This window comes from Coenobita brevimanus, chromosome 43 (genome assembly GCF_032717465.1).
Source record: "Coenobita brevimanus isolate Jiangsu-jjx chromosome 43, ASM3271746v2, whole genome shotgun sequence".
Lineage (NCBI taxonomy): Eukaryota > Metazoa > Arthropoda > Malacostraca > Decapoda > Coenobitidae > Coenobita > Coenobita brevimanus.
Window position 1 is genome coordinate 11,983,280 of NC_136996.1, and position 21,276 is coordinate 12,004,555.

At 44.2% G+C, this 21,276-nt stretch overlaps 1 protein-coding gene across 1 annotated transcript in view; it reads left to right on the forward strand.

Annotated features, from left to right (window-relative positions):
- Positions 1–21,276, forward strand: part of LOC145397805 (uncharacterized) — a 432,859-nt gene that overhangs the window by 230,615 nt on the left and 180,968 nt on the right. The window lies entirely within an intron of this gene.

Sequence of the window (21,276 nt, forward strand, 5' to 3'; positions counted from 1 at the left end):
GTCACTGTGGCCCCGGCCGTGTCTGTGAATGGACATGTTGTTGAGCTACGTTTACTACTGTAACACGGTGTGTAGGTGGTTTGGTGGTTTTGCAATGGCACAGCAATGTCAAGTCAATCATTTTCTTCGATATCCAAGGGATTATTCACAAGGTATTCGTCCCACCCAGTCAGTCTGTCTGTCAGCAGAAAGTTTTTCTGTGAAGTTTTGCAGCGTCTGAGGGAGAACATCCACCACAAACGAACAGAACAGTGGAAGAACAAGGACTGGGTCCTGCATGATGACAACACTTCCGCCCACACATCAGTTGTTGTCCAGCAGTTCCTGGCTTCCACTAACAAGGTAGTCATTCCTCACCCACCCTATCCGCCTGACCTTGCCCCCTGCAATTTTTTCTTGTTTCCCAAGCTGAAATTACATCTGAAAGGGTGTCAATTTGACTCAATTGAGGAGATCCAGACAAAATCGCAGGAGGTGCTTAAGACCACCATGCCTGAAGCCTTCAGGGATGCATGGACTCATGGAAAAAATGCTGGGACAAGTGTATGCATGCCCAAGGGGGCTACTTCGAAGGTGACAGTGAGAACTAGGAGGTAAGGTAACTTATTTTCCTACAATATTCAAAATACTGGAACATTTGTATAGCACCTCATAAATGTATGTTGGTGTTGCCAGGCAGGATATTTTCTTGGTGGCATTCAAGGTACAAAGCTATGGCACACCCTCCATTCTTGATTTTGTTATGCACAGTTTCTATTTACCATACAATTTTTCGGTGGTCTTATGCTCAAAGGGCAGCGACGTTTCAGAACTATCTTGTTCCATCTTCAGGCCGGATCTGATGGTTCTGTCATAGGTGCCTGCTTATATGTGAATCAGGTGAAGACTGGTGGGCGGAGTCAATCAGCTAAGCTGATTAATGATTGACTGCATCATTGGATAAGCCTATGTGGCATTTGGATGACAGTTGGATTTGGAAATCATCGACTTGTGTGTTTATTGTAGGTTGTTTTGTGATAATGTAGATTGCCTCTAAAAACAAGAGGCAGCGAGGGTCATGTTCGCAGTCATTTATCTTGGTGTTCTCATTCAGGTCTTGTCGTGTCATGTGGGAGTTGTGTAGGATGGTATAGTGGTTCATGTCAAGGGCTGTCAGGTGCTGCAGGACCTCAGAGAGCACTTCATCGCTGCTCCTTGACTTAACTTCACCTATGAAGAAGCCAGTGACGGACGCCTCCCATTCCTGGACATACTTGTCACTGCACATAGTGTAGGATTCAAGACTACAGTATTCACCAGTCCCACGAACAAAGGGATCTGCCTGAGTGGAAATAGTGAGTGCCCAAGACATTACCTGTGCTCCACCATCAGCGCTAACTTCGGGAGAGCCCACTCCCACTGCTCCATTTGGAAAGATGCCCAGCAGGAAATAGAATGCATGACTCAAGTCCTCGTTAACAATGGCTACACTAACACTGACGAACCATATCCGATGTAATTAAGAGACACATGGACAAATGGTATACTCACCAAGACACCACTACACCCACAGCTGGCAAAAACACTCTGTACAACTCCCACTTGAGATGACAAGACCTGGTTGAGAACATCAAAATAACTGACAAAGAACAGGACCTCGCAGTCTTTTGTTTCTAGAGACAATCTACATTATCGCAAACAACATACAGTACAGTAAACACACAAGTCGATGATTTTCAAATCCTGCTGTCATCCAAATGCCACTTAGGCTTAGTCACCAAAGCAGTCAATCATCGACTAGCTTAGCTGACCAGCTCTGCCCAAAAATCTCCACCTGATTCACCTGAATTGTATATAAGCAGCCACCCATGACAGAACCATCGGATCTAGCAGGAATATGGAACAAGACAGTTCTAAAACGACGCTTCCCTTTTGGAAACTCCTGAAGAAACTCCAAGAAGACCACCAAAAAATTGTACAGCAAATAGAAACCGTACATAGGTATTAGGTGGGGCGCCCATCATCCACCCACTTGGTGCAGCGGTACTCTGTTTTTAGGGTAGCTCTAAATTGAGTGGCAAGCCAAATGATTTCCTGTAAACCAGGAAAGCATTCACAGCACGGGGTGGTAACCGTATAACCAACCAACACGTGTTCCCTATGTGACAACAAGTAGATTGGCGAAGCGTTAGTGCTGCTCCCTGGAAAATAACTAAAAATACGAACAAAAAGCTTCGGACCAGGACCAACCAAAAGGTGATGAAATAGGACCGAACAAAGGACATGGCACGGATCACGACATGGAATGTAAGGGGCGCAAATGATGAGGTGAAAGAGAGAGAGATTGTTCCGGTGCTTGAGGGTGCAAAAAGTGGATGTATGTGGATTAACTGAAACTAAATGGTGAGGTGTGAGTGTGAGAGAATGGGAGTATGGATGAGGTATACGTGCGGAAGTAGGTGAGAATGAGAGGGCAAAAGAAGGAGAGTGTATTGTTGTGTGCAAGAGATGGAAGGAGAATGTAAAAGAGTATGGATCAGTTGGTGCAAAGATTGTGTGGGTAAGATTGAAAGTTGAACTACAAATGTGGGCAATTGTGTGCATGTAACCGCCAAAGCAAGATTGTGCAAGCGGAGTGAGAGAAGAGTTCTGGACAAATGTGGAAATATGCATGGAAAAGTTTGAAAGGAATGAGAGAGTGTTTTTGATTGGAGATATGATTGGAAAAGTAGGGAATGTAAAGATGGATGGAGTAGTTGGTGAGTGGGGTGTGCCTGCAGAGATGAATGAGAATGGCAGTGCTTTAGTGGACATTTGTGCCGGGAGGGGGTTGGTGATAGCCAGTACCCTTTTCAGGCACAAAATGATCCATGGGTATGCTCGGGGAGTGATGAGAAGGGTGGATGGTGAACTGAATGAACGGAAGGCAATGATTGAATATGTGTGTGTGGATGATAGGGTGAGGTGTGTAATGGATGGAAGAGAATATATAACTATATAACATATATATCTACAGTCTTTATCCATAAGTTTCCTTCAGTAATAGTAGCTTATTGTCACTGTAGGCATTCAATTTCTTTCAGTAAAATACGTAGCATTCACTTTCTCGTCCTGTATACTAGCATTGAGAATGAACGTCACTTTCACCTTCATTCTCATAACTCATACTATTCATACATGCTAGAGTGAAACTTTCACTTTCATTACTCCTAGTGTATATACTCGTATTCTTATAATACTACTCATTTACGTTTCTATTTACGTTCTCTATTTTATTTACATTATTTACATTTCTATTTTATCTACACTGTGTTATGCACTGTCACTTGAAGTAACTTATAAAACTACTTTCCACTGTTCACGTACATTTACATTCATTGCTTTCACTTGCTGTTTACACATTATTTACACATTATTTACAATGCCACTTGCACTGTTTTACTCAGTAGAAAGATCTTAGTCACTCTTTATTAATTGTCAGCCCTTTACCTCTTTCCACACGAGGTTTAGTAGGGGGTAAAGGTCACAGGGCCCTTTGCATGGGGCTAAAAAGTGGCGGAAGTTAGCAGGAGCAAATCAGACATACCTTCACCTTGAAAGACGACAGTGAACTGATAGTGGTGGCCTCCTGCCGCCTGGCTAGGGTGAGTGCAATAACTTTAGCCTTGTGAGACCTGCTAATATATAGCAATGAAATGATTGGCAGGAAACCAATACATAATAAATTAGGTAGTTCCAGGTGAATGTAAATATCACTTAGGCTTCTCCCTTCCCTCCTTATATGTATATTTATTACGAAAATAGATTATACGGCATATTTCAAGGGGAAATAAACAGCTAAAATTAGCGAACGAGTGCACGTGAGGTGTTGTCAGGTGATAATCAGCCAATTCCAGGTGTATGGCACTATCACTTACCTTATTTCTTTTTTGTATATATTATTTGGTATAAGAATAGGGTATAGGGCATATTTCAATGGATGAAATCAGTGGAAAATTCCAGGGAAGATTTACTTAGCGTAGAATATGTACCCCCTCCACAATATGTCTACCCCCGATGTATATATGTCCCCCCCCCAATGCATACATGCCCCCACTAAATTTGCTAGGTCAGCATGCTTTCCCACGCCTGAAGATGGCGTTATTGCATCAGTTCTTAGCAGACAGCCTAGCCAGGCAGACTATTTTACTGTGAGCTTGTAATAAACTCCTTATCTAGCTGTTTGTACATGGAGTTTCTATTACCAAAGTATTGCAAGTTACATTTGGTAGCAGTGGTGTTTCGAACCATCACATTCTGACCGCCTCCTTGGATTTTTTGTGATACAACAAGATACACGACGACTCGCATCTGCCAGCCTCGCCCCTCCTCCGTGCCTCTATACCTTGGCTGTGCTTTTCGAGTGTACCATTTTTCTCACCAGTGCTCACCTCTCCAACAACCGCACCCATACGCCTTGTTCCTGACCGCATGTGTCGCCGTCGCCGACCTACGCACCTGTTGCACCTGTTCCCAGCACCTGTTCCGGACTCATCATAGCTCCTGCCCCCACGGTGCCACTTATCACTGTCTGCCCGCTGCCTGCCCACCACCATTCTCTGCATTTGCAACTCACCAGCTCTACACCTGCCTTGCGCCGACATCTGCCTCACCACCCGCCACCGGCCTCCGCCATCACCTGCATCTGGTCTGCATTACGGAGCCTCCTAAGACCGCCACTCCCTGCCGGTGATTCATCGCAGTGCCTCTTCTCCTCTCCGCCCAGCTGTCTCTCCACCGCTGCCCCGCCCTGCCCTGTCGCCCCGCCCCGCCCCAGCCCAGCTACGCCCAGCCACCCTGCACGTCATACATCTCGACACTCCCGTTTCTACTGTGTAACTATAGTATATCTTTCCTTTCTATAGAGATTTTCCTCGATTTTCTCTACAGATTGGTTATTGTAAATATTCCATCTCATTTCAATTACCCCGTTTTCATCTTCACCTACGTTATTTATTATCCATCTCATCCTTCGCATTTTCTTTAAGCCATTCATCCCCGCACCTTCATTCATATTTTCACACCTAGTGTATTCCATTCTCTCATTGTTATTTATACATTTCCACCTACGTATCCATCTTCATCCTTTCATCTTCCATTGCCGCATTAAATGTCATACTTTCCACGTCAACCGCTTCACGCCAGCCCTCTCGACCCGGAAACATCACCTGCTCATACCCCGTCTGCCGACTCTAACACAATCACTCATTTACGAAGTGGCAAAGAGTACCACCGCCCTGTACCTGAGACTCCCGTTTCACTTCCCGCAGAATTACTTACTACCCGTCCTACCCTCGTAAATCCAGATACCTCCTCCTCTACTCCTGCCTCTACACTCCCTTCTTCTTCCTCTACTCCTTCCCCTGTCGTTCCCTCTCCTGCCTCCCTTCATACCCCGTCTTGCTCGCCCTTAACTGCCACTACCTTCTCTCTCTCCCACACCTCTCCTGCCGCCACTTCTGCACTTCCAGCCATGGCCAACCCTCCACAGTTTATCTCGATGATGCCAATCGTCCCAAATTTACCGGCCAGGACCCAACTTGGTCTGTCTATGATTTCCTCAGAGAAGTCGAAATAGAAATAAATAATAGACAAATTACCGAGGAATCGCTCAAAGTAGCTTACCTCCTCGGTCGCTTGCATCACGGTAAATCAGACATCGGATCCGCGATCCGTGCAGGACATTTCGATAGCATTCGTACCTTTGCTGATTTTCGCACGGAACTCATCAGCCTTTGTTGCCAGCATTCAAATACCGCGTCTCTCATGGGATTCATTAATCTCCTAAACCAACTAGATGAGGACTTGCGCATCTCAGCGCAATATGCCAAGCTCCGCGAAGCTGCCGCCGCCATGAAAGCAACTAGTAGCGAGATGCTCCAATTACTGGTAGGCACGAAATGGTTAGAAGACAAGAATGGCGTTCCAATGCTTTCACTCACCAACTTTGCTGACTTAATTGGTTACCTCAGATTCCTTCACTGGCTTACTCCTAAACAGCGAGAGCTAGCCTTGGAAATCGGTTTCAATCCAGGAGATAAAATTATTCAGGTCACTAAAGCCATTCATGAAAGAACAGGTTCGAACTACACGCGTCAGGGCACCATCCAACCCTTGGCCTCCTCAGTCTGTCACACCTCCACTACCCCAGACCAATCTCGCTCCCGTCCCACCACACGCGGCAGACTTGCCACACATCGCTCTCCTACCGCAGGTCGTGATCAATCTAGCGCCCGACGAAACAGACAATCTTCGATTCTTTGCTGGTACTGTGGTCATCCTGGACATCGAGCATCCAGTTGCGACCGTACATACAGACGTCCTCACTCCCAAACCAGACAGCGTACGCCTTCCCGCTCACGTCGTCCACACTGCAAATACCACAAATCAAGCACGACTCACACCACTGAGGAATGTCGTTACCTCAACTGCCCACAGTCGGGGGAAGCGCCACGCCCGTATCGGACCAATATCACGTAGAACCAGAAACCCAACTCCCCATCCGCCATGTAGGTCCCATAACATCCTCGGGTTTAGTCATTCTCAGAAGCAGTCATGACATACCAACGTCTTTCTTCTTGGACACAGGATCTATAGTAAATCTCATCTCCGAAAATTCCTTACAAATTATTCATCGCCATCACAGCCACGTCAGTTTCCTAGAACCACCAGACATTCGCCTATGTGGTGTTAACGGCTCAGAGTTTAAGGTTAAGGGAAGAGTCACCCTTGAAGTCAAACTCCACAGAGCTTTGCTCCCTATCCTCATTGAATTTCATGTCACTAATGACTTGCAGTATCCCGCAGATGCCCTTATTGGTTTCTCCACCATGGCACAATATTCCATTGCATTATTACCTGCTTGTGGTAGTATAGACATTTCTGGATTCCCGGTTTACACTATGGAATGTCCCCGTTCTGTTCTTACGATCAAATCAGTCCTTCAATTACCTCTGTCCCTATCACTACCAAAAATTCCAACCCAGCCCAAACCACCACTATCATCATCTGAGAATACAGAGATCATTCCTTTACTGACTGTGAGCAAGGACATAAATTCCTCAATGTCTCCTGATACATCATCTCAGCCCTCGAACATGGCTCTTACATCCTCTCCCGACAACACTATCGCTGACTCAGACATGTCTCAGTTACCTGCCTCACACAGTCTGAATGATCTTCTCCAACACACAGAGACGAAACGTGCAGTAACAAATACGTGCACAATTTTGTTACCGCATGAGTACACCAAAGTCTCTGTTTGTGTTGCCGGTGCGAAAGAAGGAGTGGATGTACTAACCCTACCTGAGACGTGTTGTGTGAATGGCTTGACTTATGAGTCAGCGTGGTGTACAGTCTTAGAGGACAGTTTATGCTACCTGTACTTGCTCAATGTCACAAATGCTCCACTAAAACTTAAAAGTGGTGTAAAGATTGGAGACTTCCTAGTATACCCAGCGGCCGTAAAGGTGTGCCAGGATTCCTCAATTCCTACTATTCAGACTGATGATACGTCAATCGGTGTATGTACTATTAACTCTACGGGATCTGCGCCGACGCATTCACCCGATATGCTCTCACATCTCACTTGCACAGATTTCCTAGAACATACTCCTCAACTCCTCGACCTTCTGACCTCGTACAGAAACGTGGTTGCCTTACCCGGTGAACCGATGGGTAGAACAGACCTTGTCAAACATACGATTGAACTACTCCCAGGAACTCAGCCGATTTACATACCAGCGTATCAATTGCCTCACAGCCAGAGAAAGCAAACAGATCAAATGGTACAGAACATGTTAGACCAGGACATTATTGAACCCTCCGTCAGTCCATGGAATAGCCCACTTTTCTTAGTACCAAAGAAGGACGACAACTTTAGACCAGTAGTCGACTATCGTAAGGTCAATTCTGTCACTGTTCCAGATCGTTTCCCATTACCTGTCCTCAGTGATTTGCTAGAATCCCTTGGTGACAATAACGTAGTCTTTTCATCTTTAGACCTCCTCAGCGGGTACTGGCAGGTCGAAATGGAAGAGTCCTCTCGCCCAGTCACAGCCTTTAGCACCCCTTCCGGACATTTTCAGTTTAAGAGACTCCCTTTTGGTCTGAGAAATGCTCCTTCCGTGTTCATGCGACTTATCCATTCAGTCTTCAGCGGTATGATGGGACACTCTCTTTTTGCTTACCTAGATGATATCATTGTTGTGAGTAAATCCATCCCTGATCATTTTACCAAACTCCAGCAAGTCTTTGAACGCCTCCAGCTTGCAGGCCTGAAAATCAATCTCAGTAAATGTGACTTCCTGCGAAAAAAAATCAAATTCCTAGGCCATGTCGTAGATGCACAAGGCATTCATACTAATGAGGATAAAACTAAGGCGATCATTAACTTCCCAGAACCTACCACTACCGACGCTGTACGAAGTTTCCTGGGCCTCAGTGGCTATTATCGTCGCTTTATCAGGAATTATGCGCAGATCGCCGCTCCTCTGACCCACTTACTCAAGCAGAATGTGCCCTTTGTTTGGACTAACGACCAGTCACAGGCTTTCCAAAAGCTAAAGACAGCTCTTGTAAATGCCCCTGTTCTAGCGTTCCCTGATTATACCACACCCTTCCTTCTCTGCACAGACGCCTCAGGCACTGGACTTGGTGCCGTTTTGATGCAACTCGATGAAGCATCAAGGAAGCGCGTAATAGCGTATGCTAGTCGCACCCTTACAACCGCTGAACGTAACTACAGTGTCACAGATCTCGAAGCGCTAGCGGTAATCTGGTCCTTGAAACATTTCAGAGATATCGTCTATGATTATCCAGTGCATATCCAAACAGACCACCTTCCACTATGTGATTTGTTCAAAAATCGCAACCTAACAGGTAGACTAGCTAGATGGTCTATCATCATCCAGGACTTTAATACCACTTTTCAATATGTACCAGGCAAGTTGAATGTAGTCGCAGACGCACTCTCACGTCACGTAGCAGCAGCTACAACATCACTGCAGCCTGAAGTAACTGAACATACTACACTAACGTCAGAAGTTGTTCGAAACCTTCAATGCCAAGACCCCATGTGGTCCAAAGTCATTTATTTCCTAGAATCTGGCGATGCCTCGACCTTACCTACTCTGCCAGTATCACTAGATGAGTTCATGCTAGATGATGATCTCTTGTACAGGAAAACACTGCTAACAGGCAAAGATATGCCCAGTCGCGAAGTACGCCAACTTGTTGTCCCCACTGCCCTGATACGAAAGGTTCTTCATATTGTTCATAATACTCCTCAAGCTTCCCATCCAGGCAAAGACCGATGCTTGCACCAAGCACGTCTCAAATACTATTGGCCAACCATGCGCCGCGATATCAATGCCCACTGTGACTCTTGCCTCTCCTGCCACCGCCACAAAGGATCAACCGGCTTACCAGCACCTCTCTTACAATACCCTATCCCGTCACGACCATGGGAAACTGTCTCAATCGATCTCTTAAAACTACCTCTCACAGAATCTGGCGCTGAGTACTTGTTTGTAGCGGTCGACCACTTCTCCCACTACTGTGTCCTCGTACCCCTCTCCGACAAGACTGCGAAGAGCGTTGCACGTGCCCTTGTAGATCACGTAATTTGCCCGTTCAGTACCCCTCATACCATTCTTACTGACAACAGTACAGAGTTCAACAATAGCCTTCTCGATGAGATCTGTCGCCACTTTCATATCAGTAAGTGCAATATCGTGCCTAGCCATCCTGCTTCCAATGGCCTTGTAGAACGCCAAAACCGTAAAATCTTAGAGTGCCTCAGACATCTAGGCTCCCATAGTTCGTCCTGGGATGACTGGATTCCCCAAGTGGCATCCTCCATCAATAGTTCCATCAATGCATCCATTGCTGAATCTCCCTTCTTCGTCCTCTTTGGCTTTGACAAGGACCTCCCATACTCTCTCTTATCCTCAAAGCCAGAACCCATCTACAACATGGATGATTATGTTAAACTAAAATTGGCCAACTTCCAGACAATCCACCAGTATGTCCAATCCACTTTGGCTTCCTCTCAGGAGGACATGCTGCAGCGCCAACATAAGTCCGCCTCTCCTATCACTATCAATGTCGGCGATCTTGTCTTTGCTCATTCCCATACGCGTTCCTCTAAGTTGGATGACAAATTTACAGGGCCCCACCGCGTCCTCACTCAACAAGGCAACAAATTTCACCTCCAGGACCTGTCCACTAGGGACACCAGATGGGTCCACGTCGATGACTTAAAGCGCGCACCCCGTGGCCTCGTGTTGGAAGAGTCACTTACACAACCTCCTGCCCCCTCTTCCCCTCCTCCCATCCCTCAGTCTATCTTGTCTCCACCTATCCCTCAGTCTCCTTCCTCTCCATCTCCACCTGTTCATTCATCAATCAATCAATATCGGTCCAAACTGCGCTCTGCCCATCAACCTCTTCACGACCTCCCCCATTAACTCTACCCTGATTTTCTAGGTACGATGTTAGCGATCTCCCTGCTGGCAGTGCTGACCCTCTTGGGGTCTGGGTCAGGTCAGGACGATGGTGGAGTACGTCCCGGGGCCTTGGTCGGCTCGGGAGGCGAGGTAATGCTTATCGACGACATCGCCTCTTTGCGCTACGATCTTGCGCCCCTGGCCGACGTAGCCATTGCCCTACCTGCCTACGCGCACCAGCTCCACGGAATCAGGAACCATCTCACGGCCCTCATGGGGACACACGACCCGAATGAGTATCTCTATAACCTTTTCCTCCCACTCTCCTGGCAATTGCAATACATAAGTAACAGATTCACTGAGCTCAATGACACATTTTCCATTCAGACACCCGTGGGTCGTTCTCGTGTGAAACGAGGTCTCTTCGACTTCGGCGGTGAGATTCTGAGTGGCTTGTTTGGCGTTGCTACAGCCCGTGACATTTCTGGCTTCAAATCTGATCTCACTCATTTAGCTTCAGCCCTAGAATCACAACGCCGAGTCATTAAAATCCAACACACTATGTTACAGAAGCTCACAACCCAACTCAATGAAGTCACGTCCACTCTAAACAATTTCACCGATATCTTACAACGCCACCTTTCAGATCTCAACGTTATCTCTCAGTTCTTCTACCTCAAACTCAACATGGATGATCTCCAACTGGCCGTTGACTCTCTCCTGTCTCAAGTCTTTACCTTGGTTCGTATCCTAGTCGATGCTATCAATGGACGTGTCACTGCCGACTTCGTACCTGTCTCAGCTCTCCGTTCTGTCCTGGAATGGGCTCACTCCACCTTCGGTCTCTCCCCAGTCCTCCCTTACTCCTCCCTTGAATATTATTATCCTGTTCTCGAAGCCACTCTTCTCACCACATACGTCGTCGTCCATATTCCTCTCCGTTCTGCCATAACCTTTAACCTTTTCCACATCATTCCCTTCCCTTTCCGCCTCAACAACTCCTTGTTACAGGTATCTGTTCCTTCAGCATATTTCCTCCTCTCCCATGATCATCTTTCCATTGCCTTCCTTTCTTCCACAGACCTCCAACAATGTTCCTCCCTTACTCCGACCTCTCGTCTCTGTGCTGCCCACCTTTTCGCTATCTTCCCTAGCAGTGCTACACCCTGTGAGTCTGCTTTAGTTCGCAACCATTCCATCTACTCGGCCTGTTCTTTTGTCCCAGCTCCTGACCTTCCGGTCCACCATGCTCACCTCAACCATGTCCAGTACTTCTTCTTTGCTGTTCCCATCTCTGTCACAATCATGTGTCCTGGTTCTTCCGTTTGCTCCGTCCCCGCTAGTGGTCTCTACAAAGCACCTGACTATTGTACGGTCAAATCAGAGTCCGTCATCACTTACGCCACTCGCTATCACCAAGCTGTTCGTAAACACTCCTATGACATCTTTCAACCAATCGACATGCCTTCAACCCTACCTTCTGCCAACATTACCATCACCTCCCCTCACTTGCGCATGCTCACCTTCCTCAATGACAGTGATTTCATTATGGATCAATTTTCTCTGGCCTTCCACCGTTCATGGGTTCATCCAACAGTTGTGTTTCCCCCTGTGGTTATTGCTTTCATAGGTTTTCTACTCATCATCTGTGCAGTGCATTGTTGTGTCAGAAAAATGGAACGTCGACTCCAGGAAATCAGAGTCGCTACAGGCATAGTACGCCCTACACACGACGTAGAAACTCCCCGTACTTAGTGCCCTCGCATTCCGTGACTACCATTGCCATCTAAGAATTAACCAAACTGTGAACCGCACTCTGCCTACTAGACAATGATGGTCTTTCTTTCATGCATTACTGAGTGACAGTGTATCCTACAGAAACTACAAAAAAAATAAAAAAAATCTTTCATGCATTACTGAGTGACAGTGTATCCTACAGAAACTACAAAAAAAAAAAAAAAAATGAAGGAAGAACAACAATAGAACTCTCATATCTACTCCTTGTTTATCATGTATCAAACTATTCTTGTGTAATTCCCATTATGTTTATATATACCTTCGTCCCTTACTGGATTTGTACCTATTATTCCTTGTATATCTTATATGTATATATCCTTCTAATTCCCTCCCCTCAACATGGCCATGTCTCCCCTACTGCCCCTGTATCATACTTATCCCTTGTACAAACCTCCCGGTCCTGCCTTACTCCTATAATCAAACACCATTTAACTCCCGGTGTCAGGAGACACCGTCTCAGCTACCCGGGGGAGTAGTGTACCCCCTCCACAATATGTCTACCCCCGATGTATATATGTCCCCCCCCAATGCATACATGCCCCCACTAAATTTGCTAGGTCAGCATGCTTTCCCACGCCTGAAGACGGCGTTATTGCATCAATTCTTAGCAGACAGCCTAGCCGGGCAGACTATTTTACTGTGAGCTTGTAATAAACTCCTTATCTAGCTGTTTGTACATGGAGTTTCTATTACCAAAGTATTGCAAGTTACAAATACAGAGTGGTGGCCTGCAATAATTAGGTAGTTCCAGGTGAATGTAAATATCACTTAGGCTTCTCCCTTTCTTTCTTATATATATTTTTATTACGAAAATAGATTATACGGCATATTTCAAGGGGAAATAAACAGCGAAAATTAGCGAACGAGTGCACGTGAAGTGCTGTCAGGTGATAATTAGCCAATTCTAGGTGTATGGCACTCTCACTTACCTTATTTCTTTCTTGTATATATTATTTGGTATAAGAATAGGGCATAGGGCTTATTTCAATGGATGAAATCAGTGAAAAATTCCAGGGAAGATTTACTTAGCATAGCACGGCCGGGCAGGCGAGAGGATAGGGTAATGGAGGGGAGGTAGGGAAACGAGTCAAGAACGGGGAGAAATGGCTAAATTGTCAACAATGGGTGGGAGTACAGATGAGATTAGGAGTGCTGACTAGTGTTGGACACTGGCAGTACTGATAGATGATAACAAGCCACCACTTGAAAGCCTGGGCGAATTCAAAATAACACAGCTCAAAAGCGACGCCCCGCGGAATGATCCCTTGCTCCCAAGCGTCATGAAAGTGACGCCCCGTGGTTAAAGGGTTAAAGTGTTCTCTCCATCTCCTCACTTTGTCTCCGTTCTCCACTAGTAATCTACCATTTTTATCTTTCACTCCTTGATTAACTTCTTTGACACCCTGTCTAACTTTCTTTACCTCTTTCCAGAACATTTTCTTACATTCCCTCCACTTTACACTCAAATTCCTTCCAAATTCCTCATCCAGTCTCATTTTCCTCATACTAATCTTTTCACCTCTCTCTTCTTCTCCACATATAACTCTCTCTTCCGTCTCTCAACTTCTTCCACGCCCCTGTTTCTCATCCGCTCACTATATGCTTTCTTCTCTTGTGCCACAGCCTCTCACTTCTTCATTCCAACATATCCCTGCACCCCCTTTCGTCTTCTCTTCACCCCACACACCACCTCACATGCTGCACGGATTTCTTCTCTGAATATCTTGCACACACTTACCACGTCGCCCATCTGCTCCAACACATATTTACCCAATCTCTCCTCCACTTCTCTCTTATATTCTGCCTTTTTCCCGTCCTCTTGTAACCTTTCCACCCTCCTTATATGCACTACTTCCTCCTGTCCTTGCCTTCTTTTCTTTCTTCATTTCATTTGGACCTCGATTCTCACCACCACCAAGTGGTGGTAGTATTATAAGAATACGAGTATATACACTAGGAGTAATGAAAGTGAAAGTTTCACTCTAGCATGTATGAATAGTATGAGTTATGAGAGTGAAGGTGAAAGTGGCGTTCACTCTCAATGCTAGTATACAGGACGAGAAAGTGAATGCTACGTATTTTACTGAAAGAAATTGAATGCCTACAGTGACAATAAGCTACTATTACTGAAGGAAACTTATGGATAAAGACTGTAGATATATATAAGTGTTATATAGTTATATATTCTCTTCCATCCATTACACACCTCACCCTATCATCCACACACACATATTCAATCATTGCCTTCCGTTCATTCAGTTCACCACCCACCCTTCTCATCACTCCCCGAGCATACCCATGGATCATTTTGTGCCTGAAAAGGGTACTGGCTATGAGAGTGAAGGTGAAAGTGACGTTCACTCTCAATGCTAGTATACAGGACGAGAAAGTGAATGCTACGTATTTTACTGAAAGAAATTGAATGCCTACAGTGACGATAAGCTGCTATTACTGAAGGAAACTTATGGATAAAGACTGTAGATATATATAAGCGTTATATAGTTACAGAAATATAAACTGTGAGTGTTTTTATGAATAATAAATGACAGAACACCAGTGGCGAACTAGCGCAAGTGGGAAGGTCATACGCCCTCGTAATTTTCATTGCTCTCACAGTGTTTTTTTTTTGGAGTATGGATTCCAAACTATTTGAGAATCATAGAATAGTGTTTCTAGTGATAATATCAGGCTGTGGTAATCATATTACGGATTGTCAGGAAGTGTAAAGTGGAGACTTTGTTACACAACTTCAGAGGTCTCCACAAGTCCTACGGTACTCAACGAAGGCTCAACAAACACCCCAGGAGAAAGCTGAAGGTATGTGCCATAAGCGTATATGATTTTAATATTCTAGGACTAATAACTGATTTTTGGCAAATATTTATAGAGAGTCTATCGGAGCGCGAATATGCCCGCGGGAGCCGCAAGAAAAAGCAAAACAAGCCCGCAGTTAAAGGGTTAAGGAATTGTTGAACATAGAGAATGAAAGTAATGTGAGTATAAGTGGCTGGGGGAATAGCTGGGAGACAGGGATGTGAGAAGAGAGAAAGAAATCAGTAGGTTGGAAGTTGTGGAAGCAGTGAAGAAAGTCAAAATGGGGAAAGCCCCAGGAATTGATAGAGTGTGTGGTTAAATGCTGAAGCATGGGGAAGAGCTAGTAGTACTGTAGAATGAATGCGGAAGATGTGCAGATTGGCCTGGGAGGAAGGTAGAGTCCTGGAGGTTTGGAAGTCGGGTATAATTATTTCCCTGTATATAGGAAATGGGGGGAAAAGTAGTGTGTGGTAATCATAGAGGCACTGGTCTTTCTTAGTGTAATAGGAAAAGTGTATGGTAGGATACTTACTGATAGAGTTAGGGAAATAACAGAGGAATTAGTTGGAGAACAGGGCGTATTTAGGAAGGGAAGAGATTGTGTAGATTAGATATTCATTCTTAGATCTTTAGTGGAAACATTTCTAGAGAAGGGAAAGAAGTTGTATGCGGCCTTCATGGATTTAGAGAAAGCATATGACAGGTTGGATGGACAAGGAATGTGGAATGTATGACGAATATATGGAGTAGATGGGAAGCTGTTGAACCGAAGAGTATGTATGAGGATGCTAAGGCTGCAGTGCATGTCGATAATGAATTGAGTGACTTTTTCTATTTAAAGGTTGGATTAAAACAGGGATGTGTCATGTCTCCATGTTTGTTCAATCTGTATATGGATGGTGTTATAAAGGAGATACAAGGTAGGTAGTGGATGTTGGAGCGGCTCTAATGAGGGAGAGCAGTGTTTGGAATCTCCCTGTACTATTGTTTGCAGATGGTGCTGTGTTGTTAAGTGAAGACGAAGGGGAGCTGCAAGGCTTGGTGGATGAGTTTGGGAGAGTGTGTAAGAAACGGAATCTAAAGGTGAATGTAGGGAAGAGTAAAGTTATAGTCTTCGAGAGAAGTTAAGTCAGTGAATGTACAGTGAGGTTGGATGAGGAGGAAGTGGAAAATGTGAGTACGTTTAAGAACTTGGGAGGTATGATGAGTAAGGATGGAAATTTAGAGGGCGAAATGCTTGAAAAGGTACAACAAAGAAAAAGGTTGCTGGTTCCTTGAAAGCAATGATAAGAAACAAGGAAGTGATCATTATATATATATATATATATATATATATATATATATATATGTATATATGTATATATATATATATATATATATATATATATATATATATATAATTATAATACAGTAACATTTTACTGTTTTTTAAAAAATATCCGTATTTTTTTCACTGTTCATGTCAGTCTTTGAGTTGGTAGTTAGATGTACAGTATGTTTTCTTTTCTTTTCAATTACGTTAACCGTAATGTGATGTACTTAAGTACCATTAGCTACTTTGCTTTTCATACATCTCATTCTTCAAGGTAATCTATTACTTTACCAGCCCTCCCGTTGAGTTTCTTTATTTTACCTTTTGTCACATCTTGGTGGCTAATCACTTGAGGGAGAGGAAGAAGAGGAATGCTTATCGGCTGCTCGAAGGTCATTAACATAGGTATTTAGTTTTTCTTGTTCCATGCATCCCCTAGTAGCCTACATGACGTGCAACAGCTGGACTTCAGGCTATCCTGATTTGCCAGTTCCCAATTGACATATTATGCTAAACTGGCTTTGGAAAATTTTTTGAATATCACCAAACATCATCATCATCGTTGTCGTCATCATTCCGACTTCTTCCCACCCAAGGATGTGCAAAAAAAAAATCTGCAAGCGGGAGAACAATGAACAACATTCCCAGTTAAACAGGTCATCTGTTCATCCAATCACCATTCAGGATAAGCATATGGAAGTCCAGAAAATCACTGTAAAAAGTGCCAAAATCTCTCGACTTTCACCAAAGCTTAGCAGAAATCTCTTGACTTTTACAAGATTTCTTGTCGCTAGACATTGATACCGCATTTTGGAAATTAATATCTCTAGATCTCGCAGAATTAAAGCTAACTTAGCAACTCTTTAACAGTCATGTTCAAAAGGGCAGGTTCATCACTTTTCCTGGCGGATCATATAAAAAATTATTATGTACGTGGTGCTACCCAAACATTCCAATAATTTAAATATTGTAGGAAAATAAGTTACCTTACATGCTAATTCGCACTGTTGCCTTCGAAGTAGTCCCGTTGGGCTTGTATACAGTGGTCCCAGCTTTTTTTCCACGAGTCCATGCATCCCTGGAAGGCTTCAGGCATGATGGTCTTAAGCACCTCCTGCGATTTTGTCTGGATCTCCTCAAGTGAGTCAAACTGACACCCTTTCAAGTCATAATTTCAGCTTGGGAAACAGCAAAAGGCTGCAGGGGGCAATGTCAGGCGAATAGCGTGGGTGGGGAATGACTACCGTGTTAGTGGAAGCCAGGAACTGCTGGACAACAATTGATGTGTGGGCGGGGGCGTTGTCATGATGCAGGACCCAGTCCTTGTTCTTCCACTGTTCTGGACGTTTGCGGCGGATGTTCTCCCTCAGACGCTGGAAAACTTCACAATAAAACTTTCTGCTAACAGATTGACTGAGTGGGACGTATTCCTTGTGAACTATCTCTTGGATATCGAAGAAAACGATCATTGGTCTGCCATTGCAAAACCGCCAAACCACCTACACACCACGTTACAATAGTGAGCGTAGCTCAACAACACGTCTGCTCACATACACGGCCATGGCCACATTGACGCAAAAAAGGGTGCTGCTGACCCCTCCTAGCGGCAAAAGGCAAAACTGCAAACGGTTGGCTCCCTTTGTTCAAATTACTGGAACTTTGGGGTTGCACCTCGTATGATCAGGGAAACATACCGTACTAAATCTCTCACAGCGTAGGAATATTGGGCAGCAGGGGAAATGAGAGGCAGAAGAGGTGAGCAGTAAGGCAAATTTCTGTCCCCGACCGTACTACTAGGTGGCCAGAAGTATTAACAAAGGATTTTCAGTAAACTGCAGGATAAACGTCTCTTTGTAACGGTAACGAAAATCACAGATGATTTTTGAATTTTGTGACTTTAACTCTTACCTGCTTTGACGTTTCCAGTAGCTGTATGAATGAAAGTAAAAAACATCAACCCATACACAGATTCATCTTAGAAATTATAAATATGACCCAGTAACAAGGGTGAAAGAGATGGAACAAAACTAAGAACATCCATCTGAGTATGGCATTACTTGGGGTCGATAACGTGTCTGGGAGGAGCAGGAGCAGTATCTGTGTCAATCAGTAGACTGATAAGGAAGGAAGCTAAGTTGGAAGCATCTTATACGTTATTGTTGTTGTTGTTTTTGTTATTATTTTTACTACTACTACTACTACTACTACTACTACTACTACTACTACTATTACTACTACTACTACTACCACCACTAATGTCTTTTTAATGATGATAATATTAATAATCATCGTCATCATCATCACTGTCATCATCATCATTATGAATATCATCATCATCATCATCTTCCAGACCTCCTTCCCCATTTATGGTGGGGTGAGGCAGTCTAGAGAGCCAGAAGATACTTAACAGAATATGATACCAACCAAAGTTTGCCCAGTGGGATGGACTACACTCTCATTCACTCACCTCTTATGTCCCCGGAATCCCTGGCTCCACTTGATAGGTACTCTTGCGGACACTAATTTCGATTCACATCCCTACGATAAAACAATACTGTGAGCCACTACCCACGTTCGAAATCCAGTATTGTTGTAGTCAGAATCCAGCTAACTTTTCAGAATACTGTGTAAGAGCTTCCTAATTGTTCAGCCATGAATTGGATTGATATTACTGACCGCAATAGTACAATTCATTTCACACGCAGCTTCACATCCACCTGTCCAACGGTCAGTTTGGTGACCGTCAAATTAAAAAGGAGTACCAGATTTTGGTCATACTCTCCTCCGCACAATATTCATGCAGCCAGCTCGATTCCTTATTCCCCTAGCCTCACTGGCGTCCATCTCTCTCTTTCTCACACTTTCAATTACCATATTTATCCACCTACCATGCCTTCTCCTACCTTTAAACTACAGTATTCACTTATCTTTATCCATATCCTTTGTCTCCACATGACTGTTCCATCTATACAGGATCACTTAAGCTCAGGTATCCACAGACTTCGTTACTCTGCATCACATTATTCCTTATTCTATGCACCTTCGACACTTTGCACACCGTCTTCAACAGTACCATCACTGCTCTTACTGTTTTCAATTTCCTGCCACATCATAGTCTTACAACCGTATGTTAGGGCAGGTACTAAATTTCCTTCATGCAAGCCTCTCACAGCCACAGCACTCAGACCTCAGCTTCTTATCAAGGCTTTCACCGCACCAATCACTTTCCCTCCTTGTGCAACTCTACTTTTCAGTTCTATTTCACATTTACCTCTCTTTTCTATCACAGCACTCAAGCACTTAACACTCACCATATCAAGTCTATCCATTCACTGTTACATCAAATTGGAAGATGTCTTCTCTATCAGCAACCATTACTTATTTTTATCTACACTTACTTTCAAGGCTCTACGCTCACAGATTTCTACAAAGCTCTGCACCAGTCTACCAAGCTGTTGTCTGCACTTTGCAAAGCGCACTGTATCATCAGCATAAATATGAGACACTCCATCCTTCACCACTCGCTACCAGTGCCAACTCTCTATCCATTATGCACGTTTTTACCTCTCATAACCGCGTCCATTATTCATATTTATGGCATTTATGGATCTGGGAAAAGCATACAAAGTAAACAGAGAGCGATTATGGAAGGTTTTGTGTATATATAGTATAGATGAAAGGTATCTGAGTGTCGTTAAGATCTTTTATGAGAGTGGTGCATGCGTAAGGGTAGGCGGACTGGGCATCTAAGTGATTGGTTCAAGATTGGTGTTAGCGTAAGACAAAGTTGTGTGATGTCCCCATGGTTGTTTTCTATATATATATATATATATATATATATATATATGATCCTTCAGAGTGGAACTTGTCGTGGAGATCTGCTTTCTGCTGCGAGTGTAGAAGTGTTGCTACTTTTTCTTGCCTTTCGTAAAGCCGCCCAAGCATGTTTCCTTGTTTTTCATGTGGAAAAGCAAAGTTTGACGGTCAGAATCCATGTCCTTACACTGTTGTTTGACGAGACGACTATTTAAGGCTTAAGCTTTGGTAAAGTTCACTGCTTTGATAGCCAGGTTCAGAAAATCCCTCATTTCAGCACGTAGAGTTCTGGATGCTAAGGCTTCACGATGGAGGATGCAGTTGTACCAATAACAGATGGACATCTTTCTTTCACTCTGAATATGAAACCAGATTGCAAACCGAGCATGGCTGGATCTCCTTTACCAGCGAGTCCCACAAAAGCAGATTTTGGACGAAGTTTGAAACCACTTGGAAGATATACTGTTGAAGAGCTTTACATGGGATGAGTGAATGTTACTTCCTCCTTCAGACTGTTTCCTGACATGAAACGAGCAAACATTAACAGCTCAGAACACTGAGAGACATAGTCTTTTCATCACACTGGATGCCAAATACTCGAGAAGTTGATATTTGATGTCTTCAGAGGTTTCATCTTTCATTCCCTTGTCGGTGTGGTTTGATAGAGACATGGGAATGTTTGTTCGCACTACCCATGCCTGGGACGAACTCTGCTGAGCACAGTGGACTTGGTTTTATGAGTGTCTTTCCGATGTTATGGCTCCTCATATTCTTTGCATTCAACAAAGCAATCTCATAGGAAGCCTCAACAATCTTTGAAGTCTGCCACCGAAATGCTCCATTGCTGTCCATCTCAGTTTGCTTCAAGGACTGCTTTTCATGTTTCAGAGAACGCCTTGGGTTTATCAGCTAGTTCAGGATGGGTTGTCCTTAAGTGACTAACCAAGCATGTGGGACTCATCCAATCATTGGTCAGCGTCTTGTAGCATGTCACGCACTGGGAGACCTCTGTGTCAGTCTTTTGGAGGGAATGGTGGTGAACATACAAAGAAAGTAAGCACACGAATCCAA